This window comes from Lagopus muta, chromosome 4 (genome assembly GCF_023343835.1).
Source record: "Lagopus muta isolate bLagMut1 chromosome 4, bLagMut1 primary, whole genome shotgun sequence".
NCBI classification, from domain to species: Eukaryota; Metazoa; Chordata; class Aves; order Galliformes; family Phasianidae; genus Lagopus; species Lagopus muta.
Window position 1 is genome coordinate 26075941 of NC_064436.1, and position 14701 is coordinate 26090641.

General features: G+C 40.1%; 1 protein-coding gene across 2 annotated transcripts in view; it reads left to right on the forward strand.

Annotated features, from left to right (window-relative positions):
• RASGEF1B (RasGEF domain family member 1B) overlaps nt 1-14701 on the forward strand; it is a 117159-nt gene that overhangs the window by 77819 nt on the left and 24639 nt on the right. Inside the window, exon 1 of one of the 2 annotated variants that reach the window (XM_048942161.1) lies at nt 14065-14152. The exons of the other annotated variant lie outside the window; for it this stretch is intronic. The gene's annotated coding sequence lies outside the window, so the exon portion shown is untranslated. Of the gene's footprint in view, nt 1-14064; nt 14153-14701 lie in introns of those variants that run through there. 2 annotated transcript variants of the gene reach the window in all.

The window sequence follows — 14701 nt, forward strand, 5'->3', positions numbered from 1 at the left end:
TTCCTCATGCTGCAGGTCATACTTCTAAGAGGAAAATCCTTGTGCTGCTAGAGTTAAGTGCCTTGTATGTAGGGGGAATTTAATGAGTACCATGCCACAGAAGCAAGGTTCCTGGCTCCTTTCATTGAGTTTTTGAGGCAAGTTTTCACTGGATCTTCTGCACTTGCACAACTAGAAGGTTGCTTCTTATATTGCTTGCAGCATTTTGATGCTGAAGGACTCCTGCTGACCTCAAGTGAATTAGTACAGATTTGCCTGGTGTGAGTGAGCGATCAAACAGCCATAGGAAATGTGACATTGACTGTCAGGAAGATTTAATGGTGATGAGGTGGAACATCTCCCACTAATGATGCACCTCATCACTCAGTGCATCACTGTCAAATGCTCTAATAATCGTAGACAGAAGGTATTGCAGTGACTACAAGCTGCTTGTGGATAAAATTAGCTCAATTACACTAAGGAATCAGGATTTGTTTTGTGGCCTAAAAGCGCTTTGTATGAGAAATAGAATTAAATTTCCTGTTTCAGAGGATAAAGCAACAGTAAGAAGTTCATTTGGAAGGTTATTTCAGCATGAGCCCTAGTGAGCCCTCTGTTTTGTCAGTCTGTTTGCATCTCTTGCATGTTGTTGAAGAAAATCCTTGCCTTTGAAACAAAGATAGACTTTAAAGCATAAAAACAATTTGCCTGCCAAGAAGAAAGATAGCTTTTATTGATGAAATTAAGGAGAGAAGGATATGGAGTAGAAATGTGCATTTTCCCACTCTCAGAATATTTATACATTGTTTTTTCTGGATAAAAGCAGTGTGTGATAGTTTTTCCCCAACACCCACACATGGTTACTGAAAGCTGACAAGTTAACAGTGCCTGGGTTGATTCGGAGCAAGGCCACAGGGCTTAAAGTGGGTGCAGTTCTGTGTTAGTTCCTGTTAGTTGACACCCTCCTGTCCATGTTCTGGTGGTGGTGTCACATAAAAAGTCCTCTACCATGTGATGTGAGTTAACCTTTGTATGAGCTTTGCCCACCTGAGGCCGGGCAAGAAAAGTCTTAGTAAGAGCCTTGTCTGGTTCCTTTTTATGCTGTGTGTTGATTCTGATGTTGTAATCAGTAGTAACTTCATACTATGTAATTGTTCTGACACCAGAGCAGAGCAATGGGCTGGTGCATGGAGCACTTCTCTTCCTGAGAGCACTGCAAAGATATGATAACACCTCAAAGTATTAGCTGCAAGGCTTCCAAAACACAAAGGTGACTAGACTAATCAGGAGAAAAGAGGTAGTTTTCCCACTGGGCTCTGGTTTCCACATCCTAGGAAGCTATCTAAAGGTGGAATTGTTTGATTCTTAGATTTCTTGTAGTGAGGAACACTTTAGCTGGTTTTAGTTCTCTCTCAAGAACTGGCATTGTTGTTTCACAGACACAGTCTCACAAGTTTCATTGTGTGGTGCTCTGCTCTTCCTTTCAGTTTTCATTTCTTCCAATTCCTTGCTGATTTCTCAGAAGACATGCATAGTTGCTTTGCGGAAATAATTGAGAAACTTACTAAAAGAATTCTCTTCCTAAAGCATCTGGAGAACCTGAGAGCCAAATGTGTGATTGTGGCCAGGGAGAAGGTGGTGAGAGATTGCTGGGGAAGCTGAGATGCAGGGCGAAGGGTGCAAGAAGTCATGGTTTGATTTATGAATAAACTTGCTGAGCAACTTGCAGTTTAGTAATTCTCATCTGTGCTATAGTAACCAGCATCATTCCATTGACTTCCACGTACCTGAAGATTTGGCTCAACAGCTGAAAAACAAAATTTGACTTCATTTAGCTAAGAGACCAAGTGCTGGAATCAATCTATTGTATATTTAGAAAGTTGCTGTAGTAAGATTTCAGAATGAGTCAGCATTTGGTTCAGTAGCTGTAGCAGTGCATCTGAAATGATGGGCTTTCTTTACTGCAAGACAGTGTTGCTTGTGGTATAACAGACGTTGGTGCAGCCTGACATCCATTTTAGAAACTTCTTGCTGCTGAGCTAAATTTAGATAGAACATGAGCTGCAGGGGAGTTGTCATCTTTCAACTATTTTAGACCTCAAAATGACAGCTCTTCTTGACAGTTCTCCTGCAAGAATGAGTATTTCTACTGTGTTTTGAAGTAGATGGTGCTAAACATTGCCAGCCTTGGAAAAACCCTCACAACTTTTTGAGCATTTCATATTTCTATAGGGTAGGTTTTCTTACAGGTGTTAACCAGAAACTGGTGAAGTTGTGAAACTTATCTGTGATTCAAAAGCAAATTGCAGTTTGTAACTAAACTTTAAGTGCAGGTGTATTTAGTAGTTGTCAGATTGGTTGAGCATGGCTCTGTGTAGTTCCTATCTGAATGCTGGTTAAGTATGTGTAGTTCACAGCTAAAAGAAACCTTATGAGTTGTATTTCTTCCTGAAATACCAGATAACTTTCTCTTGTTCCATCAACTGTCAGTAACAGGGTTCTGCAAGCCCAGTCTTCGTCGTAGCAAATCTCAGGTGCCCTAGCCAAGTTCCTAGGGATGGTATAAATAAAGCTCAAAATCAAAGTTTTGCCAAATTCTCTTTGCAGAGAAAAGCAGATATGGAATAACTACTTAAAATTTGTTAGGAAGCATACACTGCTGTATAACTTTCCTTCATCAGAAAAGTTCATTACAAGAAATTTATTTCATTGATTTATCTCATCCTCCAGCTGCAGTACTGCTTTTCTTATCATTTGGCCAGAAGATAAAATGGTGGGTGTTTTTTTTCCCAATAGATACTTGTATTCTGATAAACATTTTCCTTTGCTCTCCTGGTTTCTTTCAAAAATAGTGTTGCTTTGGATCAGTTTAAACAGAAGTAATTCCTGCTGTATTTTGGGAATTTGTTGAGAAGGAAAATGGGCTCAGTTGTTGCCTTTGTGCTGAGAGCTTTCTTCCTGCTGGCTTCTGCCAATTCAACAAATGATAGTGTAGTCCGTTAGCAGACTTAATTTTGTCCACAACAGTTCTTATTACCAGCTTTAAAAAGATGTGATTAATCATTTAATAGTGCCCATAGAAGAAGCTCCCTTAAAATTTTTAAAAAAGAAGTCTCATTTTCCCTGAGAAACTGTTTGATTTTCTAAATCAGAAGGTTGCTTGGTAGTATTTCTTTATTGATAACTGTTCAGTTTTGGATTATATTAAATTCGAAACAGATTTGAACCTTGTAGTAAGCACTTAGTTTTCCTTTGAATTGCAAAATAAGTAGTTTGCATGGTGACCCACGATAAAAGCTCAGGCAAATATGTGTGGAAGTGTGGGTACTGTTGAGATGTACTTCCTCATTTCAGTCAGTGCAGAGGTGCCTGCCAATATACGTGCTTGGACAAGATTATAGAAAAAAATGTTATAAAAAACATTAGTAGTGAGTATTCTGATAGTCCTGTGAGGGATCTAAATGGGCTAGTGCTCTAAAGGAGAAAACTATCATTAAATCAGTAGGGTAACTTCTCTTGGTGTTTAAAAGCGTCAGAACTGTGAATAAACCATTTCCAGAGTTCTAAAAATGTGAGCAGCTTTGAGATTTCCTTGTTATCAGCTTCGAGCCTAGTGGTTATGGAGGAAAGTGACTTGCAACATAAACCAAATTCAAAGAGAAGTAAAGAACATCTGCTTTTTCATGTGCTAGTCTCCTCTAGGGACTTCCTCAAATTGTTGTATTTTTGTTAGTTTTCAGTGTCAGAACTGCGAGCAGTTTGGCGTGCAATCATTTTTTGTTTCCATATCTATTTACAGTATTAAGTAGTAAGAGTAAATTCACTGACACCTTCCTCTCCATGTCTTCCAGCTGTTCTGACTCCCAGTTCAGCCACAGGGGGGCAAAGATTGGAAGAAGTGATGGATTATATGAAATTACTTGATATTTGAATTTATATAATTAGGAAGTTGCATTTAGGACCTTCAAGGGTGTTGTGTTATCTTTCCTGTAGTTATACTCTCACCAGCTGTGTCTGTGTGAAGATGGGGCAGTGATAAGGGCTCTTGAAGAATGCTGTGTTAGAAGTTTTATTAGCCTTCTATTGCTTACTGGAATTCTGGCAGTTGAGACTTTATGCAGGTAACATGAGTGCAAGTAACATGAACATAGGCCTGTGGTGGCTCTTTCCTTGGGAAGTTCTTGTTGCTTACATGCCTTATGAGTAAGACGTTTTACTCCTAGTTTGTAATTGATGTGAGATAATGGTCCTTCAGTATTGCCTTTTACATGATTGCTCTATAGAATATACCACAGATGATGTAAAATGAAGAATGGTTTCCAGGTTAGGAGACTCATCCAGAGCTTCTGCACTTGAAAGTCCAAGGGTGAACTCTGGTAAACCTGCTTATGCCTGGAGAGATCTGGGCCTACACTGGCAGAAAACTATGAGCAGCAAGGGACTATGTAGGTAAGTTCTGTGATTACACTAGTAATGCAACGAAACGCAAAGATCCAGGGAACCACTAAGTGTAGCAAGAGTGAGAGCTAAAAGAATATGCTATTCAGGCTAGGTAACTTTGGTTTGGATTCACATACCTGTGAGTCAGGTGGATCTGACAGGATCAGTTGATCTGTAGATATGAGTTTCACTCTTTGGGTTGGCATTTCCTATTTTGAATCGATACCTTGCAAGATTTCTGAATTTCTTCTCTGGGAGAATCACGATGCATTGGAACAGGGTGCCCTGGGAGGTGTGGAGTCACCATCTCTGGAGGTGTTCAAGAACTGTGGAGATGTGGCACAGAGAAACATAGTGGGCATGGTAGTGATGGGTTGTGGTTCGGCTAGTTGGTCTTTTCCAACCTCAATGAGTTTATAGCTCTTGATGCAAAGATAGGATTTAAGACTTCTGAGTGTACCTTAAGCTTACATCTGTCGATCTGTATCCAACTCGTATTTTGGCAGGTGGATCTTTAAACATGTGGAGGAAAATGCGGATGTTGGGCAGCAATGTGCTTTGACAGGGAGAATTTTGAAAGCTGCTTCTGTGCTGTCTAGCAAATTTTTTTCTGTCTTTCAATGGACCATATTTATTTCATAACCCATCTGTTATTTCATTGGTTCCTCTTTGTCCCATGAATAGCAGCATCAGTTACTGTGGTGAGGGCAGCTGACATAGGACTTACCCAGGTGATTCTGGGGACAACTGGTCATTAGAGACTGCAGAAAAACTGAGCTGCTCAGAGATACAGTTAATGTGCACTGCCGTTAGGAAAGCAGTTTTCACGTCCTGCACCAAGCAAGGATGAGATAGAGCAGGACAGCTCTGAGGCATTATTTCTACAGAAGCAAATCCATCTCCACATTGTGTTATTTTTCCTGCATGTCCAGATCGGCCCTTTGGCACTGCAGAACAAAGTAGCATTAGCTGAAGAATTCATGCCTGTGGCTGATGCCTATGGTACTGAAAGCATTAAGGACAGCTCTTGGAGCCCCACCACAGCTCTCATCCTAGGAGCCAAATGTGCAGCTTTGAAGAGCGTGCACCGCTCAGTCTGGGTTGCAGACATAAAACTTTCCCTTTGTGCCCTAAATGCAGACAGAGGGGAGGGAGTTATTAAACCAAAGGAAGTCAGTAATGAAAAGGAAGTGTGCAGTGGGGTGGTAAAACCTGAGCAAGGCAACTATGTGATATCCAGAAGGGCTTAGGGTGCTGATTGGATCCACATGTCACAATAAAGCATGAGGGAAAGACATAACCAGCTCAAGTATGAGCAGATTGAGCTGCAGCACTGAGGGATGCAGTGTGTATGTCACAGAGCCTCATCACAGAATGGCAATTCAGCTTCATCTCCCTGGGAGATGTTACTCTGATGCCTTCATACAGTCCTTCCATTGGTGTCCAACCTTTGGGTTTCCCTGGGCTGCACTGAGTGAAGAGGAATGGTCTTGGGCTGTTTGTAAAATGTATTACTTTTGAAGTCAGAAATATCCATGTGACTTGATATTTCATTATTTTTCACAAAAAATAATTACTATGAATGGAAATGCTTATAAATAGATCAAATTCAGTCAAGCTTTGAAAAATACCAGCAAACAAATAATTTTTAAGAAATCAACTATGAATAAGATGTCATGTTTCAATGAAAATAATTCTAGAGGAAGTCCATCCCATGTAGTTCTGTATATTTTCTGGAAAATAACAAGAGATTTCTCTTGTTTCTGATAGTAGCTCAACAACCACTAACGTCCTAAAAATAAGAAACACTATGATGTCAGTAGAATAATAATATTAAGCTAGATCTCTCAGCAGTATAGCTATCTTAGGTTTAACAGGCAGTAAAACAGTTTTTTTTAAAAAAAAGTGTTTTATTTTTTAGTGTTGCCTCCTGAGTCCCAGTATGGTAAATTCTTTAAATTAGTGTTACATCAGTTGAAAGCACTTTAAAAGATGAGAAATTTCCAGTTTCTCAGTATTCAGAGTAATAGCCATTGTTACAGCAATGCCACAAACTAGAGGTAGGAGAAAGCAATCTCATAACTATAGCAAACTTCTTCTGAGAAGATCTGCCTATTTGAATTTTAATGCTGGCAGAAACAGAAGTAAATTGTTCTCCATGGGTTACAAATATCTCCTATTAAAAAGGCACATGAGAATCATGAATTAAAAAAGCAATTTAAGAGGGATGTTGAGAGAATCAGGTTATCCAAGGCAGTGTGGTGAATTTGCTTGCTGGATGCAGCCCAGTAGTGAAAATGCACATAAATGCTTGAAGAAATAAAATAACCAGGAGCTTCTGTCTACCTCCTGTAGGCAATAAGCTATCTATTATCAAGTGGTATAGAAACTCACAGTCTTCATCTTTAGGTCCCAGGAGGGATGTGGGAGCTGTAGGATTCATTCCTCCATTGATAAATTTCTGACTGCGTTAATAGTTGGTGTTCATTTCCAAAGAGCATTTGTAGAGATGGGCTGGGTAATGTGTGGTCTGGGACCAACTGAATTTATCTTCATCATCTATTTCCCTTTTTTGAGTAGTGTGCTTTGGGAATCAGTAGCCCTCTGCTTCACACTGATATTTTCATCTCCTGTTTGAAGCAGATCTTTGTGTTGCTTCTTAGGGAGGTATGTGGAAAGGAATTGTTGAAGGGCTTCAACAAGAAAGGAAACAAGGTCAGAAAAGCAGACTGGAATGATGTTCCCAAGCCATTGCTGATAGAAAAGCCAGCCCTGAAATAGTTGGTAATGGGAGCCTTGCCCTGTGCACCACAGTGAAATCAAGTGCAGCTCTTTTGATAAACATGAAACATGGTTTCTCTGCTTTTCATAGAAGAACACACAAGAAGTCTCAGGGTAACTAAAACCAGCTGCTGCAGTCATGAATTTTTATGAAGGGCTTTCTGGCAGCCATATTAAATAATGCCTTTAGTCCACGTTTGCTCTCTGAAGTAATTTCTCGGATTCAAATGAGTGATTCGTTGTAGCAGAGGCTCCAATTTAAAGCTACTGGTCCCTACAACAAAAAGCTCTTCTAATTGTCGATGTTTTCTCATTTGCAGTTTCTCTTACACTCAGGGTGACACTAGTAAGTAGAAGAAATATTGAAAGGAGGGGAAGAGGGGATGTTCTTTCATTCCTCAGGATTCAGTTTGTAATGCCTGTTTTAACATCAGTTGAATTCCTCTACAACCTGTTATTGGTTCTGGATTTGGGGCTATCTGAATTCTTTACATACATGGCTTCTCTGAAATGAGCATCAGCAAGAGTTCACTCTTGGAGGACTGATGTCTCAAAAGTTGGACCAGCAATTATCTGATATTTATTTCCCATGTGAGCCCACATTAATTCATTGAGCAATATTTCATGTGTGTAGCTTCAAGGCTCATGAAGGGAAAGCTACAAGTTATGCAGCGCAGATGAGTTCAGCAAAGTCTCCTCTGTAACATTTCTAGTGTTCACCACAAACTTTATGGACTTCTAGAACATCAGAGAAGGTCCTTCTCCAATTAGGTTATATAATAAAATTATGGAATGATCGAATGATCAGGTGATTGGTGGTATAACCTTCTCCTCTCCTTGTTATTACTATTTTTTCCAAGAGGCTGTGTCCTGGTATAGCTTGGCCTGTTGCTCTGTAGCCTGGTGTTTGCAATTATAAGTAGTGCTCGTAAACATTGCTAACTGCTGAAAACTGGATTGGGAGTGTATTTTGCATTTCTGGCTCTATTTTTGTGAACACGCAGCTCTAGATGGATTTCACAGTGTTTCTTGGTGGTTTTTTTCTTGTGTGATTGCAGCCCAGCTGTATAGAGCTTAAACAGTAATGAAATAGATTAGTGAAAACTGCACATAATGACCTCTGATTTCCTCTTAGGAGCTGCAGTCCTCCTCCGCCCCCCCCCTTAACTATCCACTGCAGTCTGCAGTTCTGTTGTTGCTTTTGAGGCTGACGTTCATTTTATCTAGTCCATTCTTGTTTATTTCAAGGTGTAATACTTCTTAAAGCTTTTTGTTGCAGGAGAATACATTTAAGGATAATATTGATCTGTAAAAGCAAATAATGTGAGATGAGGCCCATACACTCTTCCTGGCCATACATAGAGACAGAAAGAGAACTGAAGGAGATAGTGGAAGTCAGCATCGACAGACAGCAAAAGCAAAAACCCTTTTGGGCTTCCATCACATGCTTTTGTGTGCTGAAAGAAGCTGAAACTTCTGTATGACTACATAGGATGCCACCTGCTCATCTGGCATTTCTCAAAGAATAGTTATTTTGCAGTAGAAAATTCTCTTATCAATTATCCTAAGCAGTCTGTTTTTATTTCTTAATCTGGATTTAGTTGAGTTCTCCCCTGTAATGGATAAAGGAAGGTGCAGAACAAGCTTTTAGTACAGCAGTTGATGCTTATTCCTCAAAAGCAAATAGAGCAAAGATAGCAGGTAACTACTTGACTAATGGTTTAAAAAAAAAAAATTAAAAAAAAATCTGATGAATTCTGTATCTGGAAGTGAAATTAAGTTATTCTGTGGAAAATATTGTACTTAGTTTGAAATGTGAAATAAAAACTACTATTTGAAAATGTACTATTCTGTCACAGACAATACGCACATCTGTCCTAGGTCAGTGACAACAATACAGCAATGAATTTTTAAACTTCATTGTGAACAGAAGGAGGACACCACCCTTCAGTACAAATCCCCTTCCTTTCAGTCTTGCCCTACATACCTACATTCATGTGCTCAGACTGAAGTGTGTAAATGTTTAATGAGTCTCTCCCGGGTCAGCTCCTGTTAATGTGTGTGCATAGCAGCCTGCAGAATTTGAATCTTAGTTTCTGGCAGAGTGCCTGTAGGTTTTAGTATACTATAAGGGGGTAAAAAAGAAGCAAGCTGCCATTGAAAGCTGGTGAACTGACACAGCAGACAAGCTGCAGTCTATCGTGAGTGTAAAAATATGCCTGCTAAACCATATTTAGACAAGCTTTTTGGGCATGCACTCTTCCTTCCATTGCAAGAGTTACTGGTTTGAATTCATTTTTCATCGGGTAATTGACATTTAAAATGTTTTCAAATGAATATTATTTAATAAAACAAAACAGTGAGGAGTTAAATGGATGACAAGGCTTATGCTTACATCAGGCAAGGGATCCAGAGACCATGCTGCAAAGAGGGGTTGGAGGCTGAAAGCCAGTTTGCCATCTTGCTTTTTGCTGTTGTTTGTGCTGAGGGAAGGGGAGGCAGCTCCTGGACAGTTTTATTCTGCAGGGCTTTGTGATTCTCCTCACCCCTGGAAGCTTCAGGGGACAGCTGGAGACACAGCAGGCAGCTTTCAGTTCAGTGGAGATGGGGGGAAATGTGCCAATGACTGCTTTCTGTCTTGCCCAGGCAAATTTACAAATGAGGGAACTGCTAAGAGGAAAAAATGTAGTCTTTGAAAAAAATTCAGAAAAACTTTTTAGGGATTTTCAGTTTCTTACAAACACTGACACAGTAGGAAATCTATTCCCCTTACAGCTGCTGGATCTCATGGTGACAGTTATGAAAATGCGGATGTGTTCCCTGGAACTTGGCAGAAGTCACTCACTGAATGCCTTTAACAAAGGCCATCAAGCTACTTTCATCTGTAATCTTCCTTTTTTCTTTCTTTTTTCCTCACTGAGCTATAATTGAAGTAACACCTTTAAAGTACTAGCAATGTTTTTAGTTTCTTGACATCATCTTTTCTGCTAAATTTTAAGCCTACAGTGGTAGAAAACACTCTAGTTCCCTTCACAAAATAGCAAGCAGAGGGAAATGCAAGAGCGTGTTTTAATCCTACTTGAAAACAAAAGTTGTGTTGTGGGAAGCCTTTGAATCCTTTGTGTGTGCTGATTGTGGGTAGAGATGTCTGAACTCCATCCAAAGACATGTAGAGGGCACTGTCATGTTTACTGAACATCTGGGAGGCACACTAGCTTTCCAGGAAGTCATCTGGTGCAGAAGCTGCTCAGAAGTGGCGCTTTGAGGTCTGTCTGAGAGCCACCACTGCTGCAGGCTAAAAGGAGGAATTCCCTGTGCAAGGGAGTCTGGCATGTTTGGTGTGGTTGGAAGCAATGGAAGAGAGCGGCTTTTGAGCTGCATCAGTCAGAATCAAAATAACAGAGAAATCAATGCACAGGAGAAATAAACCATGTCCTTTAAGTAAACAAGGCTGGATCACTTCCTCATTCTGATAATCCTTTAAAATCGATACTGTTTTGCTCCCACTACATTTGCAGCATGAGGCTCTCCTCCAGCTCACCATTGCAGGCAGGGTTTATGAACGTTAGAAAAATGCAGAAGAAGGGCTAGTTTATTATTATTCCAACCCTAAACCTGTGCCAGACTGTTAATGTCTTGATGCTTATTCAAGTGTCAGGGAGGGCTGACAGATGTCAGAGTAAATGGGAGGCTGTCAATGAGGAAATGACTTACAATTCACAGGGTGATGGCTGCAGGCTGTCAGGTGGGATGGAGAGGATGGCAGCTGAAAGAAGAAAGGGGTGGAGGCAAGAGCGGGTGAGGATGGAAATGTCTCCTTGTCTGGTGAGTCAGGGAAAGCCTCCAGCAACAGCAACCCTAAATCAGTACTAAACAAAAATTTAGATCCTAACATCTAGGCTTTGGAACAACGCTAGTAAAGGAAGGGCTTAGGGCTTTTAAAACCAAGGTGTGTGGCAGTGACAAAGAATCATCTGTAGTTATCCATCAAGGGCTGGAGTCAGATCACATTTGGTATTCCAGCTTCTCCTGCATTCACACTTCATCTGTGTACCATCAGATAAGGTCCTAGAGAAGAGCTATTACCCACAGTTTAAAAATCTAATAATTGCCCTTAGAGAAAGTTTCTCCATCTTTCGGACAAAGTAGAATACCAGTCAAATCTGCAGCTAGAGGAAAAGATTCATTTGTAAGACTCTGGGGAAGTTTTATCCAAATAAACTGGAAATCTAATTCACTCCGGACCTTTTATTCACTTGGGTTCAGTCAAATGCAAGCCATAAATAATGCAAGTGGCAGCAGTGAATCAACAACTTGCTTAGGAGGTAATAAATCAGTTCTAAGCCAGACAAAGCTGGGATCACCTTTACCTGCCTCCGAAGGTATGTATTTCCCAACATAGAAAGGATATCAGGAACCTGTTAAACATCCTGCGTTGTGCTGTACTCTTTTTGATGGTTTCAGACTTGTCAAGCACCCCTAACAGTCTTGACAAAGTTATGCTCGCTCGAATGGAGATTGAGCCATTTTCTCCTCCTATATTTTAAAAATAAGCTAACTCTTCATGTTTTTCATAGCAGCTAAGGGTTTCTCACTGTATTAACATCCAACATAACACAGAATTCAATATGTTTGTGCCCTGCTTTTGTCATCCAGGCAGAGCCTTTCCAAGCAGTGTGGAGATCCATTAATGATAGACTTGAGAGTCTACCCAGTCCAGCTTGGCTCCTGAAGCGTGTTGTCATGAAATACATAATATAGTTAATGTATGTAGTTAAGAATTAAAAAATATATATATATTTTTTTCATTAAATCATAAAAAAAAAAAAAGAGGGCATGGGACTATCAGGTAAGATGTTGCTTGAATCTTCCTTTGTCATACTACTGAGGCAGGTGCTTAACTTCAGTTTTGAAGGCAAGGTTTAAAGTGATCAGATGAATTTAGGCCTCCCACCCCTGATACAAAGATGTACACCTTATATTAAACCCGAAGCAGTTTTTTGTAAATCAAGATGAGAGGTTTGGTATCAGATTCTGCAAATGCTTTCCACTGGCACAGATGTCTCAACAATTTCAGCGGGAGTTCTGTGCACAGATTTAAATGCATGTGCTGATATTGCCAGATTGGTGCTTACTTTTGAATTTGAGATAAATGAATTCAAATTCTAAATCTTTTCATCGATCTGAATCAAGAATGTGCTGTGGATGGGATTCTGCTGAGTATTTTTAAATTGTCAAATACATATTATGCACTGACTTCTCTGCAGTGAGTTAAATGCTACTTTTCATTTACTTTGACCTTCCTCTCATTTAAAACCACAGGTTAGTTTTGGCAAGTGTTAATAGCTATTAAATGATTGGTAATCTGTTTTTAATATGATCCTAGTTCAAGTTCAATATGAATAAACATATGGCTTAAATGAAACCTGATGTCTTCCTGCTTCATGCAGGGAAGTGCTGCAAACCACAGGGCAGAGATTGAGAGATTTACACAACAGCAAGCATTAAAATACAGAAAGAATGGACATCAACCGTTTTCTCTTCATTTGTTGATGGTTCCCTTGGAGCTGAAGCAGGCAGCCAGCAGCTAGCTGAGCTGATCGTGCACATAGTGGAAGTTAGTCTACAACAGAAATTGCATAGAGTTAGAACACATCAATATTTACTATCAGTGTTTCCAGGCATGGTGATTTTTCTGAAGTTTCATTTCCTCACATCATACGATGTCATGAAATTACTATAAGATATTATTCATTTTTTCCCATTTTCTATGCTGTTTAATTCTTATGCTTTGGAGAAACACTAGATAGTTTCAGAGAATAAGTTGATATTAGGCTTATCAGCCAAACTGCCAGTCATCAGAAAAGTAACCTAAATTATCTTGAAAAAACACATTTCCATTCTATGCAAGCACTGCAATGTTGGAAGTTGGACTCCACCTTCTTTAGCAGTTGTTATCAGCACTGGTGGTTCAACCCACTTTCTCAAATGGGTCAGGAGCCTGCTTATCATTGGCCTGCATGGAAGTTTTGCAGCATTTGTTGTCTCAGGGATTACCAATGGCTATTAGATACAAGAATTTCTTCTCTCCTAAAATGGCAGTAGTTTTGAAGCAAAACATTCACTTTTCACATAGTCATCACATTTCCTTGAAAAAATACATTTTTACAGTGATAATAACAGTGGATAGAAGATGAGATTTTTGGATCAGGTTTTTCACAAGTCCATGCAGGGGGGGAAAAAAAAAAGAGGCTGGATTTGCAATTTGACTTTGTGATGTACTTCCACAACAGTGGAGGGGTCTGTGTTGGAGCCCAGTATAAATGCTAGCTTTGATGCCTGCAGATCCAACCGCCACAGATCAAGTCTGTGTTGCAGGAGAACATTGCACAGCAATTGCATTTAGTGTGCATTGATCTAATTTTATTTGCTCCCATTTAGGGTTTGGGTTTTTTTTTTTAGCTTTTGTTTGAGATTGATTTCCTTAATGCCTTGCCACTGTGACCAGTACCTTATAAAAATAGTAAGCATAAATAAGTACAGCATTAGAGCAATCCAGATTAGGCATGTCCTGTGCTTGGCGTGTTGACTTGTAATTGTGTTTCTCTCACCTCCTGCAATTTGTGACCTCCTCTGAACTCTTGCCAAGTTATTCATAACCGCCTGCACTGCTGCAGCGAGGCCAGCACACAAACTGCCTCGCTTGCCCAATGCTGTAGCCTTTGCCAGTTTTGCAGCAGCACTGATTCATTGGCACTGCACTGGCTCCTCGCACCTCCCCTTGGGCAGCCCTTTCCATTGGCAAGCCCATACTCTACCTCAGAAGAGTATTTCTGCTTAAAGTCAGAGGTTATGCCTTAAAATACAGGAGAGGAGGAGAGGAGGGGAGGAGAAAATCAATGTGTCATCTACGGATGAGGCAAAAAGGAGAAATGGGAAATCCTTTATCTGGGTAAGATCTAGATCTTTTTTTCCAGAGATTTCTTGTACATATGCTAACAAGTTCTGGCTGGTGAAGAGACTTCCAAAGCAAGCAGGAATGAAGCAAGAAGATTAAATAGTGCACTGCATTGGGAAATTTGTTACAGACAGGAAATGGAGCTGGGACCATTACCGGGCTCTGCTCTAGCCCAGGGAGGATATGTAGCACCATCCTCTGACGTTTGTCAAACTGGGAAAAGGACAAAGCTGTGTGTGCGACTGCTGGGGCCTCTGACTTGGCCTTGTGTCATCTTCTGCAGAAATTACCCTCCACTGTCATTTTGTTGTATCACATGGTGATGTTGAGCAGAGGGTCAGGATGGGTGTTGGTGCAAATCCTGAAGTTCAGGATGTGTGCGTCATTTCTCGAATGCTCTGGGAAGCTGCAAGCATATCTGCCAGGACCCAATCTCAAAAGGAGATTGGTACAGTGGTCCCTTTACTATCTGTTAACTTCCCAGCTCAATTATTTTAAAAACTGACTTTTAAAATATTTCCTTCTAGAGAATGAATTTATCAG